This window comes from Mobula hypostoma, chromosome 6, assembly GCF_963921235.1.
Source record: "Mobula hypostoma chromosome 6, sMobHyp1.1, whole genome shotgun sequence".
Taxonomy (NCBI): Eukaryota; Metazoa; Chordata; class Chondrichthyes; order Myliobatiformes; family Myliobatidae; genus Mobula; species Mobula hypostoma.
This window is the reverse complement of record NC_086102.1, coordinates 177,840,962-177,853,174: the sequence shown is the minus strand read 5'-3', so window position 1 is coordinate 177,853,174 and position 12,213 is coordinate 177,840,962. Positions and strand designations below refer to the sequence as shown.

General features: G+C 39.4%; 1 protein-coding gene across 2 annotated transcripts in view; it reads left to right on the top strand.

Annotated features, from left to right (window-relative positions):
* LOC134348636 (dipeptidyl peptidase 4-like) overlaps positions 1 to 12,213 on the top strand; it is a 189,494-nt gene that overhangs the window by 167,265 nt on the left and 10,016 nt on the right. The gene's annotated exons all lie outside the window — the stretch shown is intronic.

Here is a 12,213-nt window from a genome sequence, read left to right as displayed (position 1 = left end):
TTATGAGAGGTAGAGGGTAAATGCAAGCAGGCGTTTTCCACTGAGGTTGGGGGAGATTATCACCAGAGGTCATGGGTTAGAAAGTTTAAGGGGAACGTGAGGAGAAACTTCTTCACTCAGAAGGTCATGAGAAGGTCAATGAGCTGCCAGCATAAGTGGTACATGCGAGCTCAATTTCCATGTTTAAGCAAAGTTTGGATAGGTACGTGGTTGGTAGGGGTATGAAGGGCTATAATCCCGGTGCAGGTCGATGGGAGTAGGCAGTTTCAATGGTTTCGGCTTGGACTAGATGGGCTGAATGGCATTGTGCTGTGCCTTTCCATGACTCTATGCTTCTATGATTCTAATCAGATTTTATGCATTATAGATCCTAACATTCCACTCAATACATGTATGAGTTTTTGAATTTCAAACCACAATTTTCTGATGACTGATTTTAATTGTCATCTACAATATAAGGTGACGTTACATATTTTCCCAATAGACATCCCCATCCTATTCCATCCTAACAATGAAGTGCAAAATCCTACCTTTATCAAACAAATATTGTCGATAAGTGAATAATTTAAATATATGTGGTTATATGTTGCATTTGGTTACGCTGGATTTGGTCAGTCCAGTGGTCATCAGTGTATGTTATAAAATGGATCATGCAATTATTCTTGCAATCTCTCAATCAGACAAATGCCTGTGCTTGGATTGGGGGTGTTGCCAATAGATCTTATGCTTATGTGCCTGAGAAAGCATAGTTCTGGTAACGTTTAACAGTTGCATCAAAATGAAAGCAATTCTCCCTGAGCAGAAGGATCAGCATATCACAGGCTTGGAAATTTTGATGTCAGAGTAGATGTGCACCTTGCCTCTCACGTAGCATCTGCAGTTTAGCTTAAACACTGTTGGCCGGACCATCTTCATTCTCAGAGGACAATGAGACATTCTGTTAATCCCACAAGGGAACTTGAATAGTTATATCAAACAATCTGCTATTTTACTAGAAATATTGTTCTTTAAAATAATTTTATCTTTTAAGAAATAGTAATTTGTTTTCAAGTTCATTAACAAGACATCACAGAAAGACATTTGCTATTAGATATGTTCTGCAATTACTGACATAAGCAGACAACATATCTGAAGTCTAATCAAAACAGTGTGATGCTTGTACACAAATCCAAGACAGATATTTTGCTAATTTTGTGCACCATTGAAGGAAAAGGTTTATTCATTGAGTTCAGCAAATATGCTAATGTTCAGCAAATATAGAAGATACTACTTAGTTTCATTCATTCATTATGTGCCACGTCATATGATGTGGCAATTGTGGTCTTCATTCACCATGATTGTTGTTGGCATTTTTTTCTACAAAAGCTGTTTGCATTGTCTTCTTCTGGATAGTGTCTTTACAAGATGGGTGACTTTAGCCCTTATCAATACTCTTCAGAGTGCCTGGCTTTATTGGCCGCAAAACCAGGACTAGTGATATGCGCCAGCTGCTCATACGACCTCCACCATCTGCTCCCATGGCTTCATGTGACCCTGATCAAGGAGCTATGCAGGGTGCCACACTTTGCCCAGGGATGACCTGCAGGCAAGTGGAGGGAAGGAGTGCCTTTCACCTTCTTTGGTAGAGATGTATCTTCACACTGCTACCCTAATTATAGGAACTTTAATTTGGTCAAATTAGGCCACAGTTGCTTGAAAAGCAAATGGATGACAGGAGACATTTATCTTCAAAGGCCAAAGATGATATTAGTGTCAGAGGGGTGGGGTGTTTACTGTTTGAGACCATAAGCAAGGAAGGAAAAGGATTTATCCACAAAAATGGACAAGACTGGGGCCATACTGGAAGATTCCGAGTGTCATTTCATTGGTCAAATTGACCAACCATTACCTGTTCTCATGGCTTCACATGACTCTGAGAGGGCTAAGCAGGTGCCCAAGGGAGACTTGTAGGCTAGTGGAAGGAAGGAGCGCCTAACACCTCCTTTGCAAGAGGTTTATTTCCACCCTGTTACTATTACAAATACAACAAATTATTTGATAAATACCAAAATCTGAAGCCTGAAATCGTATTAATGAAGTGGATAGTAAATATCCCCCAATGGAAGGAGCTCAGATGAAGTATTTAGAAAAGAGTACTTCTGTTATTATAAAAGCATCAATGTCATTTGTGAATTCACATGATGGAAAATAAAACCAATGATACCAATCTAATAAATTAAAGATTTAGTTTTCTTTGCAATTTACTCAACTGTCACTTATAGTTAAATGATCAGAAAATAGATGAAAATTTTACCCTCTTATGAGTAACAAACACTTCAAAAATATTTGAAGTTATGTTTTCTAACTTTAAGAAGTTAAACTAATTCAAATGAAGTTATGGGAGTCTGAAATGTGGGTGTTACTATGGGTTTATATTAAGTAAGGGTGCATGGTAGTATGATGATGTATGCAATTAACTTGCAAAAAGACAGAATGTATGGTGATATCCAAAAAGAAGGAGAATCCTATCTGTAGGCTGAGAAAAAAATGGGGAAGACATAAAACAAGTACAGAACTTTTGCTACTTAGGAAGCTGGTGACATCAGATGGCAGGTGCGACATGGACATCAAAAGAAGAATAAGGATGTCAAAAAACACCTTTACGAGAATGAAGAGTATACTGACCAACACTAAACTAGGAATGACAATCCGCTTCAGAGCACTGTGTTTCTCCAGTTATGTTATATGGCTCAGAATGTTGGACAATATCTAGTAACATGAGGAAACGAATTAAAGCTGCAGAGATGTGATTTTTGAGGATGATGCAAAGAATATCATGGACGAAATGAATATCTAATGAGGATGTTATGAACAAAGCAAGCACAAAAAGAGAAATAATGTATGAGATCATGAAATGGCAACATGACTTCATTAGACATGTGATTAGGAAAGAGGAGTTAGAATGCACGGTAATTATGGGAAAGATTGAAGGGAAGAAAGCAAGAGGAAGACAAAGACAAATGATGATGGAGACAGCAGCCAGAGAACTGGAAATGAATACCAATGAATTGATCCACTTGACCTGAAACAGGAGTGTGTGGGCCATGGCAGTCAAAGCTTAGTCTGGGCATATAACCCATAATGAATTATTCAAACAAACAAGAATGCATAATTAAACAATATACATGATTAATCAAATATTATTGAAATATCAAATACACAGCAATTCTTATATCAGAAATTACCATATTTAAAATTTTTTTGAATGCCATAGATGGTCAAATTAGTCCATTAATCTCATTCATTTTACTGAACCAGAAATCTGATTTTTTCAAAACTAAACACCTCATAATCACCTCAGAATCACCTCAGAATCCAGTTTATTATCACTGACGTGTCATGAAATTTGTCACTTTGCATCAGCAGTACAGTGTAAGACATAAGAATTAGTGTAAGTCACAAAAATAAACAAATAATGTAAAAGAGAAATCATGAGGTAGTATTCATGGATTCATGCACCATTCAGGAAACTGATGGCAGAAGGGAAGAAGCTGTTCTTAAATCATTCAGTGTTGTTCTTCAGGCTCCTGTACGTCCTCCCGAGTGGTAGTAATGAGAAGAGGCCATGCGCCAGATGGTAAACATCCTAAGTGATGGATCCAGCCTTCTTGAAGATGTCCTTGATGGTGAGAGTGGTTGAACCTGTGATAGTGTGGACATATCAAATCTTGTCAAACTCCTAATGAAGTAGAAGCACTGGTGTGGCTTCTTCAACACTACATCAATACGTTCAGCCCAAGATGGATCCTCTGAAATGTTAAAATAGAGAACCCTTCATATCATGTTCTTGATACTTATTACTTATTTATTAATGATGGTGATTACTTTTTTCTCAGCTCAAGCTGGTAGAACCTGAGCTACTGGCATAGCCACGCACACTCATTTGTCAATTGCTAAGTACTTTTGGACTATTCTAGTAGTGTTTAATATTGTGGCTTTCTGAAGATTTAAATAGATATTACTGTGTAGCCCTAATTGTTTAATGCTATTGTGTAGTGACTTTGGGATGATACTTGTTATAAATATTGCTATCAGGACAATATATACCCTGTTCATGTTCCAAAGTCTTTCAATTTCCTCTTTTAATGCAGCATATTTCTGGTGTTTTTTACTTACTGATTTCTGTAAGTTACTGTATGTGTGTTTGGAATGGCTTTATCTATTAAATAAGTTGTTCTTGCTTGTTTATCCTGTATTATTATATCTAAATGGTTATTATAGATTGTCCTATCTGTAATAACTGATCGGTCATAATATAACTTGTAGTATTTTGATTCTAAAGTTGGATCAGGCTTGTATATATAGTAAGTTGTGATTTCATATATGAGTTTGTATTTTAAAGCAAGTTTTTGACGAATGATGCTTGCCACTTGATTGTGTCTGTGTAAGTAATCAGATTGAGTTAAACTGCTACAGGATCTTGTAATGTATTGAATTGTTTCTGGTTCTTCTCTGAATTTTCTCTGAATTTGTTGGTCTTTTATTATGTATTTTTGATCATTTTTGTGTTAACTACCTGGTCCTGTATTGCCACAAGGAACCATTCTGTTTTCTAGAAGAGGTCTCCAATTTTGAGCCAGGCGTTATTATTATTTCTTCTTTCTTTTTGCATTTGCAAAATCCGTTATCTTTTGCACACTGGTTGTCAATCCTGTTGGGTGTGGTCTTTCATTGATTCTATTATGAATATTGGATTTATTGAGAAACTGAACCGCTGGGTTGTATATAGTAACATATACGTACTTTGTACTTTTGTACTAGAGGACACATGTTGGGGGAGGGGAGGTTAAACGAGTAAGCTTATTTTACGTGGAGTGTGACCAGAACAGGCTGCTAGGGGTGAAAGTGGAAACAAATGTAATACAGATATTTAAGATGCCTTTAGATGAACTCATTGATATGCAGGAATTGGAGGGATATAGATTATTTCTAGGCTGATGAAATTGTTTAATTTGGCATTGTGTTCAGCACAGACATTCCAGCCCAAAGGTCACATTGCTGTGTTAGTTTGTTCTATGTTATATTAAAGTAACTGAACAGCACTGGCAAAAATGCCTTTGTCAGGGCATTTTGTGGGGGTGATTGAAAGATTGAATTCTTCTATATGTGCATCTTTCTTTTCACCCCACCACAGCCTGTGAAGCATAGAGAAAGATGCTTCCACAGAAAAACAGAAAATAATGGCATCCAATAACACTTAGTGTGCCATTGAAGCAGCCCCTAGCATATATAAGAGGGAGAAATTTCAGGAAAGATCTCAGGTGTGAGGAGAGGCTGGGTAGATTAGAATATTTTCTTTGGAACTAAACAGACTGACGGGGATTTCCTTTGAGGTATAGTAAATTATGAAACAAATGGGCAAGATAAAGTGGAAAGACATATTTCAAAGTTTTAAAGTTCAAAGTGCTTTCTTTGGAATTGCACTTATGTGCTGAGCCCAGGACAAGTACCCCGAAATTATAGCACCAAGGAATTTAAGGTTGCTAGGAATTTAAGGTCACCCCCTTTGGTTCTCTGATGAGGACTGGATTGTGCACCTCTGGTTTTGCTCACCTGAAGTCTGTAATCTGTTCCTTGGTCTTGCTGACATTGACTGAGAGGTTGTTTTTGTGGCACCATTCAGCCAGGTTTTCAATCTCCCTCCTATGTGCTGATTCATCACCGTCTTTGATTTGGCCTCCAACAATGGTTGTGTTCAAGGCAGAAAAGTCAAAATGGGAAGGCTTAGATTTAAGATAATAGGTTAAAAATTTAGGAGGGGGTACTAGAAAGACATTTACTTTTACAGATTACTGAGGGTCTGGAAGTTACCATCTGAAAGATGCTGAAATGCTCTACACGCCTAGCAAAGAAATGGATGAACATGAAGGTGTAAGGCTCTGGAAAAGAACTAGGAACCAATATATCCTAACTAGTTCATTTTCCAGTTGGAATAGAGAAGAGGTCAAACAGCTGTCTTTCTGCATGTTGAAATACTGTGACGTTACGATTGGACCTTACTTTTTCATTTAACAGGAGCTTTCCATCCTCTAGTTCCCTAAGGGCCTATATCATGCAACATATCTGGTTAATCAGATCGAAAGTAAATAAACTGAGTTGGCCCTTATTATGTCTGGCACCCAAAACAGAGCAGCTGCTAGATGCATATGGCTATTGACTCCGGAAACTTGGAGTCCGTGTACAATCCGTTCTCTGACCTCCAGAAAGGAACTCCCTTCTACTGTAGGGTAATGGTCAAAGCTGTTTTTCATGTCACATTTTTTATTCAAAGGAAAATGAACAAGCATAAAGTAAATCATCATAATTTTGGACTCTTTTGCCCCCCTTTACATCTATTCCCTTAAAGACAAAAAGGGTAAAGACAACTGTCATTCCACAGCAAAGAGGTTCAACAAGAAATATTTTCCTTAAACTTGTTGTAAATTGCAGCCAACTGCAGTCTATTCCTGCTCACTGAGCAGCACTTAATGAAAACACTGTTGTTCCAGAGCTTCTGCAGAAAGTTCTCTGAAGTTGCTGTGTGATGGTTTTTCTCCCCCCTGAAACATCAGCTTTTTAGATTGTACTTTGGCTTTCCCTATGAGAAATAGAGAGTAATGAATGACATTATCTGAAATGTTACTGAGTTGATCAAAGGACTTCATGACATATCATATAAAAGACTTCTTCTTAGCCCATTGTGTCTAGGACTTGTACTGTAAATTGCATTACTTCAAAGTTCAAAGTACGTATACTTTATACAACCTCAGGATTCATCTCCTTACAGCCAGCCACAAAACAAAGAAACCCAATTGAACCTATTAAAAAAAGACTGTGGAACACCCAATATGCAGAGAAAATACAAATAATAGTGCAAACAATGAAAGTAAGCAAATAGCATTCAGAACTGAAGTTCATGAAAGTGAGTCTACAGAATTCTATTAGTTGCTGGCCACAGCCTCAGCTTAGGTCAAGGGACAGAGTTTAAGAGTCGCGAGGTAATGATGCAGCTCTATAAAACTCTGGTTAGGCCACACTTGGAGTACTGTGGCCAGTTCTGGTCGCCTCACTATAGGAAGGATGTGGAAGCATTGGAAAGGTTACAGAGGAGATTTACCAGGATGCTGCCTGGTTTAGAGAGTATGCATTATGATCAGAGATTAAGGGAGCTAGGGCTTTACTCTTTGGAGAGAAGGAGGATGAGAGGAGACATGAAGAGGTGTACAAGATAATAAGAGGAATACATAGAGTGGATAGACAGCACCTCTTCCCCAGGGCACCACTGCTCCATACAAGAGGACATGGCTTTAAGGTAAGGGGTGGGAAGTTCAAGGGGGATATTAGAGGAAGGTTTTTTACTCAGGGAGTGGTTGGTGCATGGAATGCACTGCCTGAGTCAGTGGTGGAGGCAGATACACTCGTGAAGTTTGAGAGACTACTAGACAGGTATATGGAAGAATTTAAAGTGGGGGGTTATATGGGAAGCAGGATTTGAGGGTCAGCACAACTTTGTGGGCCGAAGGGCCTGTAGTGTGCTGTACTATTCTATGTTCTATGTTCTTCGTTTAGCGCAGAGACAAGTAAACCTCAGGGAGCAGCAAGGTGAACCGTCCAGCCTTCGCCTTTGGCCCCAACACCTTGACCTTGATACAAATTACTTTAAAACATTACCCCGAAGTATTAATCTCCCTGTTTAGAGATACAATTCCTCCCAATCTACTTATTATAATTTTATATAGCTTGTCATCTTTTCCAAAGTAAACAAACCATTCCCCTGCTATCCTCTCCTCGTGACTAAAATTCTCCTGTTCTCACAACATTGTCACAATAATGTTAGGGTCCATTTTTAAGGATGTGGTTTTGGGTACTTGGAGGCACATGATAAAATAAACTGAAGTCAGCATGGTTTCCTTACAAGGATATCTTATCTGACAAATCTGTTGGAATTCTTTGAGGAAGTAGCAGGCAAGATAGACAAAGGAGAGTCAGTGGATATTGTTTACTTGGATTTTCAGAAGGTCTTTGACAAAGTGCAGTACAAGAGGTTGCTTAGCGAGATAAGTCCTGCTGTTAATATGGCGCCACGCTCAGACACACTGACTTCTACGGGGCCAACCAAAGGTGTTATTATCTTTTTTAACCATATTTTTTATGATCACAATATAATGCTGGACATTAAGAACTTAAAGTATCGCAGTTCTACCCCATCGGCGAGGTGCTTGTTGGTAGAGAAACTGATGGAGCTGGACTTTGTGCAGACCCTGTTGCTGCCTGCTAGAGAGGCATTGGAGTAAGTGCATGAAGGCTATGAGCAGTCTATCAGTGAATGATTGTTTTAGTCGTTTTTCCTGTGATTGTAAGACCCTGTTGGACGTTGGTAATTTCTAATGTTTCAAGCTCAGTTCACTGGTTTATTGACAGGATCGACGGCCGGGGAATGGTGCGGCCTCAGTCTTAGCAAGGACTGGGCCTCAGGCTGTAGTGTCATCTGTTTTCAGCTGTCCAGAAGAGAGGTGTCGGAGCTGGTGCTGGAGGTGGTGTGGCACGGTGTCTTTGCTAGCATTGGTGCTGCCCTCCAGTGTTCACTCGGCAGAAGACTAGGCCTCAAGCCACAGTGTTGTCTGTTTGTAGCCATCCAGAAGAGGGGCATTAGTGCTGGAAGTGGTATGACACAGCGTCCATGCTGGGGTCAGTGCTGCTGTCTGTGTTCGCCTGGTGGAAGACTAGCTGCATTATGGTTGAATGCAGACTGCTGCAACATTCATGGACTCGGACTTGGACTATTTTTTAAAATTATTGTATTTTACTCATATCTTATATGTGCTACATGTGCCTTGTACTGTGTATGGCTATTGGTACTGTGTTTTGTATCTTGGCCCCAGAGTAACACTTTTTCATTTGGCTGTAATGATGGGTATTCATGTATGGTTGAATGACAAACCTTAACTTGACAGCTTGATAAGAGCCCATGGTTTTACAGGAAAGACACTAGCATCGATAGAAGATTTGCTGATTGGCAGGGAGCGAAGAGTGGGAATAAATGGAGACTTTTCTGATTGGCTGCTGGTGACTAGTAGTGTTCTGCAGGGGTTGATTTTGGGACCACTTATTCTTAGGTTATATGTCAATGATTTGGATTACTTCATTTCATGTTATATGTCAATGATTTCCATCTGCAAACATACAAAGATGCATGGAGGGGCCAGTATTGAGGAAGCAGAAAGCCTGCAAAAGGACTTGGACAGATTAGGAAAATGGGCAAAGAAGTAGTAGATGGAAAACAGTGCAGGGAATTGTATGGTCATGCAGTTTGGTAGAATGAAAACATGGGTGGACTATTTTCTAAACTGCGAACAAAGTCAGAAATCAGAAGTGCAAAGGGACTTGTGAGACCTAGTGCAGGATTCCTTAAAAGTTAATTTGCAGTTTGAGATGGTAGTAGGAAGCCAAATGCAATGTTAACCTTCATTTCCAGATGACTAGAACATAAAAGCCAGATGGGAAACTGGGGCTTTCTAAGGCACTGGTCAGGCCTCATTTGGATGAAATGGTGTCCTCGCATTGGAAGGGTCCAGAGGAGGTTCATGAGAATAATCCTTGGAATAATAGGGTTAAAATGTGAAGAACCTTTATGGCTCTAGGCCTGTACCCTCTGGAATTTAGAAGAATGAGGGAGTGGGAGGGTGGGGGGAATCTCGTTGACACTTACTATTGAAAGGCCTAGATAGAGTCGATGTGGAGAGGATGGTTCCAATAGAGTCCAGAGTGCACAGCCTCTGAATAGAAGGATGTCCCTTTAAAGCAGAGATGAGGAGGAACTTTAGCCAAAGGACTGTGAATCACAGCTGGAGGGTTATTGGGTATATTTAAAGTGAAGATTCTACAGATTTCTGATTAGCACGCGTGCCAATGATTTAAAGGAAAATGTGGTTGAGAGGGAAAATAAATCAGTGATGACCGAATATCAGAGAAGAATGAGAGGGCTAAATGGCCTAATTCTGCTCCTATGTCTCATGGTCTGTTGGCCTTATTCTCCTCCATACCCTCTCAAATGTAGTTACATCTTTCTTGCAATGTACTAACCAGAAATTATTCCACCTGTGTCCTAACTTGTAATTTAAATAGCTCTACATTATGCCTTAGTTGGTGCTGGAAAGAGTTTCATTTTAACTTTTCTAATGGGTCCATTGGCAAATCACTACAAAGAAATTCATCATTCTAATGAAATTCTCCTAAAAAACTTATCTACCTCTGTTGTTCAGGAAATAGTCATATTCATAGTCATAGTCATAGACATACTTTATTGATCCCGGGTGAAATTGGTTTTCATTGCAGTTGCACCATAAATAATAAATAGTAATAAAACCATAAATAGTAAATTATGCCAGGAAATAAGTCCAGGACCAGCCTATTGGCTCAGGGTGTCTAACCCTCCAAGGGAGGAGTTGTAAAGTTTGATGGCCACAGGCAGGAATGACTTCCTATGATGCTCTGTGTTGCATCTCGGTGGAATGAGTCTCTGGCTGAATGTACTCCTGTGCCCAACCAGTACATTATGTAGTGGATGGGAGACATTGTACAAGATGGCATGCAACTTGGACAGCATCCGCTTTTCAGACACCACCGTCAGAGAGTCCAGTTCCATCCCCACAACATCTTACGAATGAGTTTGTTGATTATGTTGGTGCCTGCTGCCCCAGCACACAGCAGCAAACATGATAGCACTGGCCACCAAATTTCAACTTTCAAAAAACATACACAAAACAGATTTGTCTGAATATTAAAACAGATTAAAACAAAAAAAATGGATGTCATGATCATATAAGATGTTATAAGTTGCTGTGATCATACAAAATGTTATTAGTAAGAACATTTTTCATTAGATAGAAATAAGAAAGAACTTTGAGAGCACAAACCAGGCTGGGTCTTTCATGGTTAGCAATAGGGCACTGAGGAGTGTAGTAGAACAGAGGGATCTGGGAATACAGATCTATAATTCTTTGAAAATGGCATCACAGGTAGATAGATCATAAAGAGAGTTTTTGGCACATTGCCTTTCATAAGTCAAATCATTCAGTACAGGAGTTGGGATGTTATGTTGAAGTTGCATGAGACATTGGTGAAGCCCAGTTTGGAGGGTTGTGTGCAGTTCTGGTCATCTACTGACAGGAAAGATATCAATATAGGCTGAAAGAGTGCAGAGAAAATTTACAAGGTTGTTACCAGGATGTGAGGACTTGACCTAGAGGGAAAGGTTGGTTAGGACTTTTTTTTCATAGACAGTAGGAGAATGAGGGGAGATTTGATAGTGATATACAGAATTATGAGGGGTGTAGAGGGGTAAATGCTAACAGGATAGAGCAAGAGGTAATGGGTTGAGGGTGAAAGATGAGTAATTTAAAGGTAACACGGGGAGGAGGGAATTTTTTCATTCTGAGGGTGGTGAGAGTGTGAAATAAGCTGCTAGCAGAAGTGGTGGATTTGGGTATGATCTCAACATTTAAGATAAATTTTGATAGTTATATGGATTGACGAGGTATGGAGAGCTATGGTCTAGGTGCAAGTTAATGGGACTAAGCAGATTAATAGTTTGACACAGACCTGATTGGCCAAAGAGTGTGTTTCTGTGCTGTAGTGTTCCATGCCTCTATAACTTTGAAGAGTCCATTCTTGGGTATACTTCAAAAGTAGAAACATTCAGTGTGTACACTGAAGATCTGGAGATTTTCTGACAATATGTATGTATGTATGTATTTATTTATTTGTTGAGATACAGCGTGGAATAGGCCCTTCTGCCCCTTCCAGCCATACTGACGAGCAACCCCTATTTAACCCCAGCCTAATCACGGGACAAGTTATAATGACCAATTAACCTACCAACCAGTACATCTTTGGACTGTGGGAAGAAATAGGTGACACCCGGAGGAAATCCACACAGTCACGGGGAGAATGTACAAACTCCTTGCAGGCAGCGGTAGGATCTTAGCTTTAATTTTGATGAAAATGGTGCCGGAGCTGAAACCAATGTTGCAGTATTCTGTATTAATTGCAGCATATCACATTATATTTTTGAACACTCTACAATCATTTTGTTTTAGTGAGTGGCTCAGTTAAGTTATATATTGTCTAACATTTCGAAAGGGAGGGATAAGATTAGGTTGCATCAGAAATGTATCATTTTAGAAAAGGAATGAA